The sequence below is a fragment of the Spodoptera frugiperda genome, chromosome 2 (assembly GCF_023101765.2).
Source record: "Spodoptera frugiperda isolate SF20-4 chromosome 2, AGI-APGP_CSIRO_Sfru_2.0, whole genome shotgun sequence".
Taxonomy (NCBI): domain Eukaryota; kingdom Metazoa; phylum Arthropoda; class Insecta; order Lepidoptera; family Noctuidae; genus Spodoptera; species Spodoptera frugiperda.
Genome location: NC_064213.1, coordinates 6,537,486 through 6,555,230, shown reverse-complemented (window position 1 = coordinate 6,555,230; position 17,745 = coordinate 6,537,486).

Here is a 17,745-nt window from a genome sequence, read left to right as displayed (position 1 = left end):
AGTAATTAAACGAAGCAATTTAAATTTTAAATGGGCTCAAGTCTTTTACATTATGTAGGTACACCACTACACGTCGAACTATACAAAACCAGTTTATCATGGTCTCGCTTTGTTTGGTCTGTCCCCACATTCGACGGTCAGTTTATATTGGATTTAAATTTATATAGCTTCTGTCTTCATGTGTGTACTAGGTAATGTTTAAGGTGTTCTTATTATACGTTGAAATTGAAACAAAGAGATCGTGGCGATGATTTCTGTTACGTTTGAACATTGTTGAAGTTTCCATTATTGTAAAGTATTGATATCATGTCGAGGTCTTTTGATTTTGATTGTGCTTATTTATGAAGTATCAGGGAGATAAACGCAGGTCTATAAAATTTTGAATGTCTTTTTGAAAGGATATTATGGTTACAACTACTATACTGTTTTTGTTATCTCATTGTTTATAGTAGGGAGATTTTAATCTCACTAACCACTTACGTTTTCCAAGCGTGGAAGAGCCATACTTCGGCACGAATGGGTCAGCTCTCGGAACCTCTCAAAAAGGCGTGAAACAACGCTTGCGTTGTGTTTGACGTTACCGGAGGTTCAATTACCTCCAATTTCCCTCATCCCCAACAATCCTCAAATTTCTTACCACTAGATGATCCGTCTGCTCGTTTACCAGCTTACCTTATAAATAATTTGTATGAAAAAGTACAGCACGTATGTAAAACATATCGTTTTATTTTCAATGCCGTACAATGTTGCATTTTGACATTTACTCTCTTTGTTGTTTACGTTCTAAAATCGGCCCCAGTCTACAAGTCATATCAAGTTGTAACAAACTATTTACATAGAGAGAACTTTGGGTTTGGTTCATATATAATGTACTATTTTAAGTTGTATTATTGTACGGAGTGACCTTAACATTTACATCGCGCTACGTACTGAATGAGTTTCATTGTATAGCCTACAAACTAACCTACATACACTGGATACTCATTTTTTTTGATGACGGGGGAAGCCTTCAAATGGCGCTTTGCTTTTTGGGGATTAGACTATGGGATGTTCCGGAGCTGCGGACTACCTAGCGGGTTTACCGGGGCTCCGGCTCGACAAGCAAGAGTAGGAACGGGGTGGTTTTTAGTCAGTAAGAGTCTGAAACTCCCTCTCGTCTAAGGCGAGAGAAGTTATTGGATGATTTTCCACACTAAAAAAAAAAACTATTTATCCCACTAAAAACACCCTGCTAGCCACCTTCAGCACCTATAATGGGCACCGAGTACCTCTAATTAGACCTGCTCCGGAGCTCCTATGGAGCAACGCCTTTTACGATACATCCCTAGGGAGACGTCACTCATAAACCTTGCTATGCAAGTTGCACGGCAACACGTGGCCACTGTGCTACCGTCTTCCCTGAGGTATAGATCAGATACTAGGCCACACAAACCAAATGGTCTTCAATAAAAAGATTGTCCTTCCTTCTATATTAGATTGTATATTGCTAAAGGTTAATACATTAATGAGAGAATAGTTTCATGAAAAGTTCAAAGCGAAATACACGACCAATGATAGAAATCCGATCAGACGCACTGCCTGATTGGATAATATTGACGACGGAAGAATAAAAGGAACTGTGTAGCCAATCATATTTCATCTACTTTTTATTTATTATAATCTAATTGAATAGAAGAAAATTTTCTTCTAGATATCTTAAAATAGTCTATAATTGCAACATCGGTATGTTTTTTATTCAAAGGGTCGGGCTGGTTTGAATCTACATAGTTGTACCAAATATATGATGTGTATATAGACTACATGAGAGGTTTGTAATTAAACCTTGATCATCAGATACTAGAAAATACATGACTTGTAGATTCGTAATTAAACCTCACATATTAGTCAGTATATGTTTTGCCACCTTGATCTTGGTATCTAGTGTCACAATTTATTGAACTTTAAATTTTTAATTATTTTCATTTTGTGTTATTTGTATCAATAAACTGTAAAGTCACGATGTGGGAGGGAGATTAGAGATACGCCATAATCATTTGAAGTCTATTTAAATAAATAACCAAAGAGGCTTTTAAGGGAATGGTAAACTATTAGTTTTATGATTAATCAACTTAATGAAAGGGTCACATATGACGCTACAGTTTTAATACACCATAAGGCGTATGCCGTGGTACTGTCTCATAATTCGATACCCGAAATAAGCAACGTCATATTTTGTAATGACAGGTCGTTAACCTTGCGGCTTCCTAGTTCAAATAAACGGGTAAAACATCAAACAAAAACAGAAGAGAGAAGAAACACAAAAGTAGTAGATTTGAGAAAGCCTTTGAGATAGTATTAACATAGAAAATATAGTTAGTTAGTATTATTTAAGAAGTCGTATGGTTCCTATTTGGTACCTGAATGATTTTACTTTTTCCGATTTCGACTGAATAGTTTTACACACTACATGTTACGTAGCATCCGGATGGCAAGCCACCGCGCCAACCACCTGCTGACTGTACGTCAATAATTGAATATTTTTTGGATTATTATATAATAATTTTTGGATTTTAAATTGGATTGTGTCTAATGTTCTCACCAATCATAATAAAATATTAATAAAAGTGCAAGAATTATTTGCTTATTGCTTACTTTAACTGAAACTTCCCTAAACTATTTAAATTGTAGAAACATTTCCCTTGAATCAGTCCAATCTCCGAAGTGAATTTAATCAACCCTATCTATTCATAGCCCTCTAAGTTTGCGTCGTAACTCTCACAAATTCCAAGCTTGTTGCATGCAGTTTGGGAAGTACACACGTAAATATCTGGACTACTGCAAATCTGACAACTTTCTAGAGAACTGCACGTGTAAGATACATATGTAATGCATACATTGCATGCGAGTATGGGTATACACTTGTGTATGGTAAAGTCATATCATATATATGTGTTAGGCCCATGCCTAACTGAACAGGGAGCAGAGTTCATGTAGGTTTACCACTATACTTACGTATATAGTGTTATCTAAGAGTTTTACTTAAAATTGTTGGCAAAATTTTGATTTGGCATTCTAAAATCGTTAAATTCTTGAACAATGGTAGACATCTGACAAATGCTCTTTACAATGGGACTAATAATCTAACTGATCAAGAGTCTATGTATCACTCAGTAGTCAGTATGTAAATATTTGTTTTTTTTTTAATATAAGACGTTTGACGTATGTATGCAAACTGTGCAGCAAAAAAATAAAGAACCTGCATCACAGCTACAGTGCTGCGGTTACTATTTTAATACGACAATGTTTAGATTTTGTGGAAACTTTCTAAATTCAATTTCAATATTTAAAGGTATAAAACTAAAAATAGCGAACTCCCGTATTCCCGGTACGGATTTTTGTATTGAAAATGAATGTGTATAAAAATAGTCGGTTTTCCTTTGAGAGCCGTAGACGACACAAATATTTCACCTTTAATATAATTTTCCAAAAATCATATTTGTATTTATGAATGAAGCGTCTGTCTTGTAATTGGGTCTTTGAAATTTTAGAAGAATTTGATTTCGACTGATTGGGAAATGTGGTATGAGGTTATTTAACCTGAATAAATGAAGAACAGGGAGAAGTTGGCATCATAGACTTAAAAACCAATTTGCAAAACTGATGTTAAAGTTTTCATCATGACAACGCAAGCTACGCATTAGCTAGATGTGGAGAAAATCAAAGTAAAAGCATTTTTTCCATAAATAGGTACTTATGAAATAAAAACATAAACACAATATGTCAGTCTGTCCATTAGTGAAGCTAGGTGACATATCAATCACATAACACAAGCCTACTAAGAGACCCTTTGTCATCCTTGCAACCATGTCAATGTAATCCTAAGTACATTGACCACACAACCAAAAAGTTTCAATAAACAACAAATAGTAAATAAACATGTTTCACAACAAACCTTCAAATCGATTCCTATTACAAAGAAACCTCTTACGTAGGTTACTTACAAAAAGGGATATCTTTAATTTCATAAAATATGAACGAACACATTTATCTAATCGTATTAGGGAGCTCTTCTACCAGAGATGTGCTGAGCTATGTTTTTATATGAAAAGATGCGTGCTATGTATGGCTGCCCTAATATCGATACATGGGCCCAGTAGGGCTGATGCCTGATCCGGAGCTGCGTACTTCGGGTTTACCGGGGCTCCGGCTCGACAAGCAAGAGTAGGAACGGAGTGGTTTTTAGTCAGTAAGAGTCTGACACTTCCTCTTGCCCCGCCCAGGACGGGAGAAGTCATTGGATGATTTTCACCCCCGTAAAAAAAATATATCGGTTAATCGCATACTCAAGCTGCGTATCATCTTGCGACAGCTACATACATAGCTTAGTATCAGTGGAAACGGTCACATAGTTTCACAGCTTAGCTATTACATCTTCGTAGCATAGCTACATAGCACATCTCTACTGGAAAAGCACCCTTAGATACATTGTAAAAGATTATCTTCCTCTATTTGATCTGGTTATAGGTTCATAATACGTATGTGGAAGTAAGCATGTAAGACAGGATTCATAAATTTTACTTAGCTAAATATACAGGATGGAATTGAAATCGCCGGTCATTTTTTGTCAGTCTACATATTGTATTAATTGCGTTTTTGGTAATAAATGCTAATAATAATTAATAATTAAAACGTTAATGGGTATTCCGAATAAGAAAATTCTTTAAAATGTAGTTGTTAATGCGTTACCGTCCTTTTTGGGCTTAGGAATATATTGGGGAATCAGGGATTGAGAGATTAGGAAGGGATAATATAATTGGGCCTCCGTTAACCTCACTTATATAACGAAACACAACACAAGCGTTGTTTCACGTCAGTTTTCTGTGATTCCGTGGCCATCACTCCGGTCGAGCCGGCCCATTCGTGCCGAAGCATGACTCCCACACTTGAATTCAATTGCACCCTGTATATGACATGAATAAATGTGTATTATTTTCGACGAATCCCACTCTAATGTTGAAGCTTTTATCCACTTACAATTTTAATGGAAGCCAAACAGAACAGGGAAATTATTATCTATGAATTCGGTTTGTTGGACATTGATTCTAATGATCTCAAGATAATACGGATTCTGTTCATCCGAATATTTTAAACCAATAATAGAACTCATGAATTTATGTCGCCACGATTTTCCCCAAATAATACCCTATTTGAATGTTTACTTTTCCGGATATTTTTACACGGTCTTTTACAAGCTTTTAGTAAGTTTTGGTCTCCATTAGGACGCAGATGTGTACATTTTTAAGAACATTTAAGTACGTTCCACCAGAAACGTATCTGTCATATTATATTCATAATGTTATGAGTACAGGCGCGTAAGCATTTTTCGCCAGCTGTTATTTGTCCCATTATTGTAATAGAGAACAAACCTATTGTCAAACATATCGGACATAGTTTCATATTTCACGCTATTAGGAAGTGATTCCGAAATCATGAGATCACTCATATGACTTAAATGAAACTACAAGTAGTACTCGTCCACAGAAGGATAATATCTACTTACAACTAAATTTTTCAACGAAAACCGAAAATTAAATTGCAATTTTCAAACAGAATAAATAATTCAATTAATCAAGTATTAAATTCTGTGTTGTTTAAAAATGTTATGGACATACAGCGTGGCTGTTATAATTTCGTATTTTTAAAGTGTTTAAATTAGCTCATAGAGAAGAATGCACTTTTTGGCTTATTTACTGAGCCTATTTTGCTAATTTTTCGAAATGTCAATATCGTCAGCCAAAATGATAACAAATATATTTAAAGATTTTAATTAAGTCATAAGAGGTTTCCCCATACGGTATATTTTTAATATCAACGTCTTCCATCTCATTATATTAAGTTGATGCGTTCGCGATCATTATCGCCATCATTGGGTTAATACCCAAAAAGGCGTTAATATATTTGTAATAAATTATTTACACGAGACCTTTCAACACATGTAGGCGTAACATATCAAATGATTTTCAAGTGTCATTGTTATATTCATCAATTAGCTAATGGTTTAATTAAACTTAGGAAAATACCACTGACATGTGTTTCTTTACCTACCTATATGTAACATACATACAAATATAATGTGAACTTACGACCTTTGTCCATAACAAAGCTTCCATGAAGTTTCCTTTTAAATTATTAATGGTAAGTAATACGGACATCCTGAAAACAACCAAAATTCTAGTTAGGGTGATCCTTTTTCAATAATAAATGATAAGTTCAACTGCACCACGAGAAAATGTTTTGTTTTTATACAATAGGCACCTATTTTTTAACTTATAACGTTTTTTAGTTGCGATCTATTTTACAGATCTTTAATTACGGTTGGCGCGGTAGCTGGGTAACCGGCTGCCAAGTACGTGTAGCGGGTTCGATTTCCGCAAAAAGCAACTCTTTGTGTGATCTATAAATTGTTATGTGGGGTCTATGTGTCATGTGCATATGAATTTTTGTATGTTTGTAAACGCACCCACGACACAGGAGAAAATCCTATTGTGGGGTAAAGTTTTAAAAAGAAAATCATACCTACACTTACCTACGAACGAACGAACTTATGTTAATAAAGAAGAAAGAACAAATTAATATCTCTCAACGTTTAGGTAGGTATGATTTTCTTTATGATCTTGATTTTCTAATATCTAAACCCCATACTACTTTTTTTTTTCATTAGATGCTCTAGAAGATGAGCCTGCAAAACTCTGAATGAAAGAACGGATACTATCTAGCTGACGGATCCCAACGGTGCACTGACTTTGTCTCCATAGAAAACTGCATCCAATGCTTCATTTTCCGCCTTGTAACCGCTCAGTTATTGTTTTTTTTTTTTCTCAGCTTCTCAATTTTATAAGCTATTCCAAGTAGTCATCAAAACCTTAAGCTTACATTCTTGCTGATAGCTTATTTATACTAATTCATTATCTCTAGTGGTCGAATTATATCTGGCTATAATATGGCTGGACCGATCAGGCAAATGTTGGTCTAGAAGTATTTGTGGAAGTCTGGGAATGATATGAAAGGTAAGAAAGGTTTGAGGTGGTACAAAGTTTGTCGGGTCATCTAGTAATAAATAAAATAAATGACTACTAAAACTATGAATCATAGAATACTTATTTTAAAAAGGCTGTTATTAATTTATTGTTTTTTTCCTTTCTCGTATGATTGTATCGTAAAAGTTTCCATGCACGTCACCTTCAAGCGATATTTTATTTTATTTGCTATTATCACTATTAAACAACAGGTCTATATAGTTTATAATGGACCGTAAGTGCTTTAAAAGGGTAACCAAGGGTGGCACATTAACTCCACAGGATAAAATATTAACAGCGTCATTGAAACATAATTTCAATATGAAGAATTTTACGAGTTAAATTTTAAACTAAGCGTTTTTTCTTGTTAACATACACTATATTTACTTTTTTAATTAGCAAGGTTTAGATGTTACGAAGACGGGATTAAAAAAATAGCGTCACTGGTGAAAATTTCGGGAAAAGGAGTAAACTACGTAGGAATGTTAATTACGTTTCATTTATTATGACTCTTTCTACGAAGCTTTGACTTTACGTATGGTACCGAAAAAAAATGTTTGTTAGCCAATTACGCCTTCCAGGATTCGCTATATTTTGCATGCAATTTTGTTTCTACAGTTTTGGAATATGACATTTTTTTATGGTATAAGCCGGTATTCGAGCAGACGCATCACCTGATGGTAAGCAATCGCTACATTACCAGAGACATTACAAGTGCGTTGCCTGCCTTTTGGGGGTTAGGAATTTAAGGGTGGTTTTCTGTGAGGCCGTGGTATCATTCCGGTCGAGCCGCCCCATTGGTGCCGAAGCACGGCTCTCCCACACTTGAAAACTATGATGACTAGATTACAGCAAGGTTTACGTTAAAGAAGACATTTAAAATTTTCCCATTTATAATACTAAGTACCAGTAAGATAATGCGTTGTAGAATATGTATCTATCATGTACCCTTGAAAACCTCTATCTCACCTCACGTGTTGTAGAATGCGGGTTTTGTCAAGAAATCCCTCCATTTTGTTACTAAGCTAACATTAAACGGATGTTGTATAAGATTTTACACGAAACTCTTGTATTAAACTTTCTCAGAATAAACCTACAATGTTGCTTCTAGAGAGATTTTAAATTGATCTAGCTAAAATAGGTGATGCGTGTCTGTTTTTGATTAATTTCAAGTTTAAAATATGGGTGAGCCATTAATAGGGCAGTTCAATCAGGGGATAACACGTCCTCGTAGAAAATAGGGTTAACCCCTATTTTCTTCCAACGATTGCGTCGTTTCGTCGTGTGAATAAATAAATTAATACATAAAATAGGAACCAACAAAAGGCCGGCAACGCATTTGTAACGCCTCTGGTGTTTCGGGTGTCTACGGGTGGCGCCGATTGCTTACCATCAGGTCATCTGTCTACCTGTTTGCTATCTATCCAATGATAAAAAACTTAGAAACAAATAATTCAAACTAAGATAACAAGCAGCAATATCCCAAGTAGGGATGACAAAGTTTATTTATTTATAGGGTTTATTAAACAAAATGTGTACGAAAGTCATCTTTTTTTAAATTTGAACGGACTGTGGGCTCAACGAAGCTGAAAACGATAACATTCCAGCTTTATTTAACTTTTTACATTTTCCAATGCTTTGTGCATTTTGCAATGTCGGTCGCGGTCGTACTCGGTCGCTTTGGGAATTGAAAAAAATATAGTTTCATGTTGCTAGTGCTAATATTCTGGATTCTGTTTGTTTACTGTATTTTGAATAATAGATTTGAAACTGTGTATACGTTTGAATGGACTAATTTATTAGTTAGTTATAACATTGTGTATGAATTAAAGAACATTAATTAGCGGTTAATGAAATAGAAAATGGACAGAGCAGCAGCGCTCTTTGATAAACCTGAACCTTTTAAACTGTGATTATGACAAACACGCCAGTGGTAGAGACATACGTCGGCACAAATGAACTGGCTCGACCGAAGTGATATCACAGAAAACTGACGTGAAAGTTTTTGTTGTGTAAGTGAGGATTCCCGATTCCCCAACAACCCATAAATTCTTAACCCCTAAAAACTGACAACGCACTTGTAACGCCTCTGGTGTTTGGTGTGTCCCTGGGTAGCGGCGATTGCTTACCATCCGTGTGATCCGTCTGCTCGTTTACCGGCTTATACAATAAAGAAATATCTTACTATCTAGTAGTGGATTGTGACGAGCTGTTAAGCTTTTAATTTGTATTACAATATTATATGTACAAATGGAATTAATAAATGATATGGCCGTGTTTACTCAAAGTTTTAAAAGCTAAAGCCTTAATAAAGAAGTTAACATCCAATTACGTAGGGTCAACTGATTTAAATATTTAATTGATGGGGGAAACCGACAGTTAATTGAGGGCACCAAGCCTGTTATCGTTAGTCAAATGACCAATACTGACTTTGACTATAAACATAACATGTACTATAAGAGGTAAGCAGAATTGCACGTATACAGCGTATAAATTTTTCGATAGAGATAGATATTATGAGTTTTATTTTTTGTTGTTACCATTGGTGCTCCGACTCGATAATTAGGAGTAGGAACGGGGTGGTTTTTAGTCAGTAGGAGTCTGACACTCCCCCTTACCTCACCCAAGGAGAGAAAAGTCATTGGATGATAGGGAATATCATCCATCATCTCTTAAAAAATGGGGAAGTCTATTGTTTATACTGGATATCCAGTGTAGTTACCGTGGCTGGGCTCGCTGTCATTGCAGCGGTAAGTCCCCTCTTTGAGGAGTGGCTAGAGAGGCGCCACGGCGTCCTCACCTACCGCCTGACGCAGGTGCTTACCGGACATGGGAGTTTCGGTAGGTTCCTGTTCCTTATTGGGCGGGAGGAAACGCCCGGGTGTCATCACTGCGAGGACCGCCCGGAGGACACTGTAGAACATACAGTGGCGGTGTGCCCTGCGTGGGCTGAGCACCGCCAAGTCCTCAGGGATGTGGTCGGCGACGGCGACCTCTCGCGCCCGGCACTGGTTCAAGCCATGGTGCGGAGCGAGAGGGACTGGGATGCCGTCTCCTCCTTCTGCGAAGCAGTCATGCTAGCTAAGGAGGAGGCGGGGCGCGTGAGGGAACAAACCTCCTCACGCCCCAGCCGTCGCGAGAGACACTCTGGGCGTCGGGGATCGCGTGACGATCTCCGGCCACCGTAAGTGCGGGCCTGCGGACGGCGAGCAAGGGTAGCTCATCGCCCGAACAGAACCAGACCCGTGCGTGCGGCGCGTCGCGTTCCGCGCGCGCCTCAAAGAGCCATCAGACCACCACAGATGGGGCCCAGTAGGGCTGATGCCTGATCCGGAGCTGCGGACTACCTAGCGGGTTTACCGGGGCTCCGGCTCGAAAAGCAGGAGAAGGAACGGGGTGGTTTTTAGTCAGTAAGAGTCTGACACTCCCTCTCGCCTCGCCCAAGGCGGGAGAAGTCATTGGATGATTTTCCCCCTCAAAAAAAAAAAAAAAAAAAGTGTAGTTACCGTGCAATTATAGAGAAATGTTTGAAAAACCGAAAATCACTTATAACACCTTACCTTATCCGAGAATCAACTCTGAAACTCCTTATGACCCACCAATCAGGCAGTACCGGTATTAAAATCATCAATACAGTAATACAAACAGGATGTTAAATCATTGAACTAGATATTTATCAACATAAACCTAAACCTTTCCACATATATCTACAATACTGTACCTAAAACCTACATCTCGCAGAGCCACTAGAAGTAATTCTCGAAAGGAAATAGTATTGCCACCTTTCATACGAAATGTTGCGAATGTCGACTTTCATCAGCAGAAAACTGGAAATTAATTTCAAGTAGAACGATGTTTCATTTTGTAAACTGTTTCTTTATTAAAATACCAAGTTTTACTTCATAAGTGTAGATAGAATACAATGTCGAATGTGTGTAAGTTTATTTTGTAGTATTTCTTAGAAGGATATTCTTTCTTAGCTTAATTTATTTAAGTATTTTATAGGTCAAGTTATCGTGCAGAAATTAAATAAGGTGGCAAAATATTGGTATTGAGTATCTCAGGAGTAGCAGCACAACATTCGCCACATCGTGTGTCGCGGAATTGAATATGAGCCTCTAGTATGGCTTAAAACTAGTCGAGGTCCGCGTCAAATAGTTACGCGAGTAAGCCGAAAAACATAATAATTAATTTAGTATCTCGGGCCACAGTACACTTGAATAAGAGGGAGGCTGATAGTATTATTGGTGCTTCCAAATCGTACCTAATTCTAAGTAGATTTGGGAGCAAAGAAAACGGAGCCACTAACTTCATTTTCTTTTTAAAAATCCTCAATTCTAAATATTGGTCTATAAAAATATTTGTTTTAAAATTTAATACTTTGCTTCTGCCGTTTCAAACGACATATGTTACCAATTAATTAAAATTTGTAAGCAGAAAATATTTATCAAGAAATGTAAAAGAATCATAACGATAGTAATAAAGCTCTCTTTGTACAGATAAAAATTTTCGTCTTCTTGACTCCCAAGTGTACTTGTTTGAGATTACAGAAGTTGGTAATTTTTACATACATAATATTAAGTTAACACCTTATTCATGTTAAAATTTATAACAGGTAAGTAAAATCATTCATAATAACAAAATTAATTATCGTATATCTAAAGTGAATCATAACGATCGGCAATAAAGTTCACATCTCTTTGTACAGATAAAAATAAATTAAGTCGTCTTCATGACACCCACTGCGATCGTAGGTGGTCTGTTCTTATCGAAAATAATTAAAAAGTTACATAATTGATGTTTTCCTCTCGTCGACGTAACGAAGTATCCTACTTCAGTATAAATACTTTATTTTACTTTATACTTTATTGGGTGACGATGTTATTAAAAATGTTTTAATTGATTGATTGTCATTCTTCATTTGTCAAGTGTTAGGCTAGCTAATTAAATCCCGGGAGCTGCGGACAGCCTAACGGGTTTTCCGGGGCTCCGGCTCAAAAGCAGGAATAAGACCGGGGTGGTTTTTAGTCAGTAAGAGTCTGACTGCCCCTCGCTTCGCTCAAGGCGGGAGAAGACATTTGGACGATTTCCACTCCTCATAAAAAATGCCATACAGTATTATAATAGGTACTGGAGAATGTAAGCTTTATAGCTTAGCATCTACGATAAGCGATGTTCCAATTTAAAGTTTTCTAGAATGCTAATATACTTTTAATAAACGCTTTCAAACTACACAGTTGACAAAGTGGCTATACCTTTAGCCAACCGGTGGCTGAGCAACGAAACAATGTAACCAAGAAGTGTATTGTGAACCTGATTGGAAAAAGTATAACCTGTATAAAGTTATAACCTATATAAAAGAGGTTCTTGCTCGTTCTTCTTTATAGGACACTACACTTTAGAACGTGCGAATACCTTCACTAGAGGATTAACAGACACTTCAAAATTTTGTATTTTTGACGTTCAAAAATGCCTTTCTGGTATAATTGAATAAATGATCTTGATGTTGACTTTGACTTTACACGTCCCACTCGTCGTTCACTGTGTGATCCACAAATTGTTTGTAAATGCTCTCATCACAAAAAATGCTAGTAATTGGAACCACGTTTTACAAAAGAGTAAAAAGAGCAAACTTTAATGGAAATAATATATCTAACGAAAGGTAGGCGTATAGAAAATAGATACGAATCTTCATACACTCTAACAAGCATGATAAAAATAACATATTTATTTCTTCAAGTATCGAGTAATCATAAATATATATAGACATTATAGGAGGTAATCTTTTCTGCCTTTACTAAGCTTTGATTGAGCCCATAACCGACCACTTAATATTTACGACTTGTTGAAACAATTCTCACGTGACTCAGTAACTTTACTGCGGGATGCCAATCGTTTATTATACGCATTTCTCTATTGGGAAGTCAACATAATCATTTTGTATATGTCATATATATGTATATGTATGTATGTGTATATGTATTGTAGGTCATAATAATAATGGTTGCCTGATTGATTCCTATTATGCTACTGTAATGAGAACAAGTACACTTACTTATGTATTTCCACAAATAATAATTTTCTCCTAGTTTATGTATGTTTAGGTACATTGGTTTATAGGTATTTACTTACATACCACGTCAAGACTTCTCAAATAACTATTTTTAAAACATGGAACTTTAAAATCTAATCGACTAGTCAAAAACTGTACCCTTAGTACGAGTTTGTACCCTTAGTATGTAAACGAATTGAAATCTGATTGGCCGGCTCGAATAAACCAACCAATCAGAGCGCCAAACGCACTCTCGTTTCGATTACTTTGCACGTAAAGCAAACTCGTACTAATGGTACTGAGCTAATAACAAACAAAGATTATCACTGCTTTTAATTTTAAGATGTATGTATGTATATGACTTGTTAAAAGAACAATAAACTTTCGTCACACATAAACGTCCCGGTCTTAGTAATGTCAATTGATTTTGCACATTTCAAACTAAAATAAGCTTCGCGTTCTATTTTTAAAGATAACAAGCATTGCAACTATAACTTCACATCACTTAACCGGTGAACCGTTGCTCATTATCCACGTGTAGCTAAAGAAACTCCTAGTCATGTGAATTCTAAAATATCACACCTTCAAGAAAAGAGCGTATTTTTTTATGTTCCTCTTGTGTTGCGGGTGTCCACGGGCGGTGCTGTTCGCTTACCATCAGGTGAAAAGCCTGCCTATTCCATAAAAAAATCAAAGAACATGTAATAAAAATCTAAGACTGATAACACAACATTATCATTATTTTAGAGCTGCGTTATATATTGTTAATGCAATTGAAAGGGTAACATCCTGTATAAATACTTTTTAATAATTATAAATTAGCAACAACCTAATTCCGTTATGGAATGGCTCTTAATTATGGAATTGAAATATTATACAATTTGTATAAAACATACCATTAACACTTTTACAGCCACGTCTATGTAGATTTTGTCACAGGTAATTAAGAACTGTCACTAATCATTATGGATAGATTCTGATAAAATATAATAGTTATTTTTTTAGCTTTTATAAGTCTGCATTTGGCCACCAACCCGCTTTCTTCCAGAACGGCGAAGCGAAAATGTCGTCGAAGAAGGAGCACACAGTTTTGGATAGTTTATTTACTCTCGTATATATTACGTTCATATGAAAAATCATTACATCCATAATTATTTATTGCAAAATATGAATAAAAAACATATAAAAGAAAAATCATATGGAACGAAGGTACTACGAATATTTAATACTCTATTATTCTCTACTTTTGCAATCTAAATCCATTTTTAATTGTAATCTGCATTCGTTGTGCAATGTGTAATTGTTTCCTTTATATTACGCAGTGGAGTTGCCGCCTGTCTATGCCGGATACTAATCCGCCAATGCTGGCAAATTGGAATTTTTATAATAAAAACAAATGAACCTTCTTTCAATTTGTTTCGAATCATTTGTTTTTAATTTTCACGTGAGAGTGTCATGCTTTGGCACAAATAGGATTGTTTTGGCTTGACTGGAGTGATAATTCCACGGTCTCACAGAAAAATGGCGTGAAATAACGTTTGCGTTTTGTTTTGCTGTATAAGTGACGTTACCGGAGGGAAGACCCAATTACTCTCTTCTCCCAAAGGCTGACAATGCACTTCTAACTCCTTTGGTGTTGCGATGCCAATTGCTTACCAGCCGGTGATTCCTCTGCTTGATTACCACTCTTTTTTTATTAGTGGGAAACTCATCCTATGTCATCTCCCGCCTTGGATGAGGCGAGAGGGGGTGTCAGATCTTTACTTAGAACCATAAAAATCTTCATTTAAAACACTGATTACCTGAACCAACTTTTATTGTAAAACTATTTAATATTGAACGTGTGACCACAGTTTGGATGAAGGTAACCCAATTCATTATGAATAATTGCTTTTAGCGGTAAATCGACGTCTGTCCTCCTGTAAATTGGGCTGACAATTTAGGATCCAACTTAGGCTTTGACTTATATTAATAAATTCAAGTTATAATGAAAGGTTTAAAGAGTGGCCAACCACGCATAAGGATTAGTTAATGCACGGTTAGTCATGCATTTGCTTTAATTAAAAATTCTGTAATGAAAATTAAGGTTAATTTAAAGTAAATAGGACACTCGGATTTCGTAGGATTGAATAATCATTAGTTTTTTTAGATTGTGAAGCTAGTTATGAAGAAAATCCTTTGCATATAGTGCAGTCTAACCTAATTTTCACATGTGCTCATTATCTACATTTAAACATATTATATAGGCATTATAGTTATAAACATGTAGGCCGTAAGCAGTCTGTACGCTCCATCTTCGGCCACATCTTCGTTTCGCCGTATTGGCAGAAAGCGGGTTGGTAGCCAAATGATATTAATTTAATGCATCATGTAAATAAAATATACTTACCACCTTACGCAGAGTCTTATAGTATCTTAATGATTACCGTACCTAACCCAGTCCTTGGCAATTGTTTTCTATACAAAATCATTACTAAAGAATACGACAGCTAAAGAAAAATAGACAAACATTTTAAAAATTACTTTATATTATTAGAAACTAACTAAAATTGTTTCGTAACAGTTACAATTTTAAAATACAACAGTCTGTCCACTTTAGCAAATAGTTCGGCTCATTTGACAAACATTGAGAGTGAAGATAATTATAATTACATAAACAACTTTACATAATCAAGGGCCGTCCGTTCAGGGACACTACGGCAATCAAGACATGAAGGTCAATATTTAAATAGGGACGTACGTAGGGGAGATTGGGGTTGGTTGTCTCATGAGTTAGTTGTTTTAATAGTTATTTGTGGTAATCGGTTTATAGATCAGTTGGAAGGAGTGGTAAGAGTATCTCCTATATAAAAAAATGCTGATGCATAAACGGACGCCATATATTTTCTTCTCCTCTAATCTTCCAAATTATTTCGTTATCCTAGGCAATTGCTAATGACCCTGAGATACGCCCATGTTTATAGTATCGGTGCCTTCATAGTTAAATCTACTTTAGATCTTAGCTTAAAGGGGTTGCAGCGGTTTTTTGAGGGTTGTGTACTTACCCTCTGTTTGGACGCTTCTTCTTATTCTTTAATTCCGATCAATATTCGTATTTTTATAATAATTATCGTGAGACATACTAAATTAACTGCCTGATAAAGAGTCCCTCTGTGACGCGAAATTAGCAGAGCTTTACTCCATTAATATATGTGAGTAAACAGGGATTTTAAGTTTATATTAGTATTGCTTTTTATTTGTTTACAATCAACCCCATTCTCCCGTATTGGTTAATTTGACTACTCTAGCCCAATATAAGTTTTAAGCAATATATTCCCTTGTGGCCAAAAACGATTTAGATGGAACTTGTTAATCCGTGTGGCTAATCTGTGTTTACATGTTTGTATGTGTGTGTGTGTTTAAAGTGTTGCTTAATGTACGAGACGCGACGAGATAGATTCTATAAGTGATCGAAGGTTGTTTTAAAGTTATTTTCTGTGTTCTATGTTAAAAGGGACTTCTATGAATAAAATCGATTGTTTTTCTTTTTATTGGATTATCTATTTCTTTTTCTTTCATTACGGTTGTTTAACTAACTTATTATTTTTACTCAAGACTATGACAAGACTTTTATATTACGCAGTGTGATCTGTAACACAGGTTCAACCTTTAACAGACACCAGTCTCATAGCTGTAGAAATTTATAAATGTTAAATTGTAAAAGCTTGAGAAAATAAAGATTTTATATTATTATATTCAATTTGATACTTACATCAATAATAATAAACTCCTTACTTACATTTTCTAACAAGCACTGAAAAAGGTATGCGTTAACAAGCTGTCCTATAGGCCATGTTATGGTGACCATGATAACATTTTATTTAAAACGAAATTACTCTTAAACCTTTCTGTAGGTTTAAGGTTTTTGAATTTCCAATGTCTTTATATGGCAAACATAGATTGTTGAAACATAGATTGTCATTATGAAGAGCATGGGATTAATCCAAAATACAATAGTATATTGATCTGTATGTATACGGTTACCTACCCCTAAAGATAAATAAATAAAAGTGGTGAGATCAAGTTATATCATATTTTTATCGAAAAATATGGATTTGAATTGTATTACAAAAACAATAAACATAACTCAGCTAAAGCAGGATAGTACATAAATCTTAGTTACATGTCCTGAAAGTGAGGAAGGTACAAAAAAGGTTCTTATATGATTGTTTTACGCACATGTTTTGTGTCTTATATAAATTATATATTTTGTGGACCTTATTTTTTTCTTATCTAGTTTTATTTTTGCTTGGCGTCTTGTTGTTTCTAGGTTTTTTATTAATATGTATTTTATTTATTTAGGTATATGTAACATACCTAGTTAGTTGATTTGTTATTTATGAGCTAAATGAAACATTGAATACGATCCAGTGCGAATTCTCATACAAATAAACTTTATTACCAAAATTGTCTTTTAATAGTATTTTAAGAAGTAACAGTTTTTCAATTTCTATGTGTCAATTACATAACATATAGAAACTATAATATTCACTTGTCTTTATTAATTTTTGCAGTAAAAAGCGAAACAAAACATATATTTAGGTTTGTAATACATTGAATAAATCAAAGTACGAGACCAGATGAGATTTTCTTGTTTTG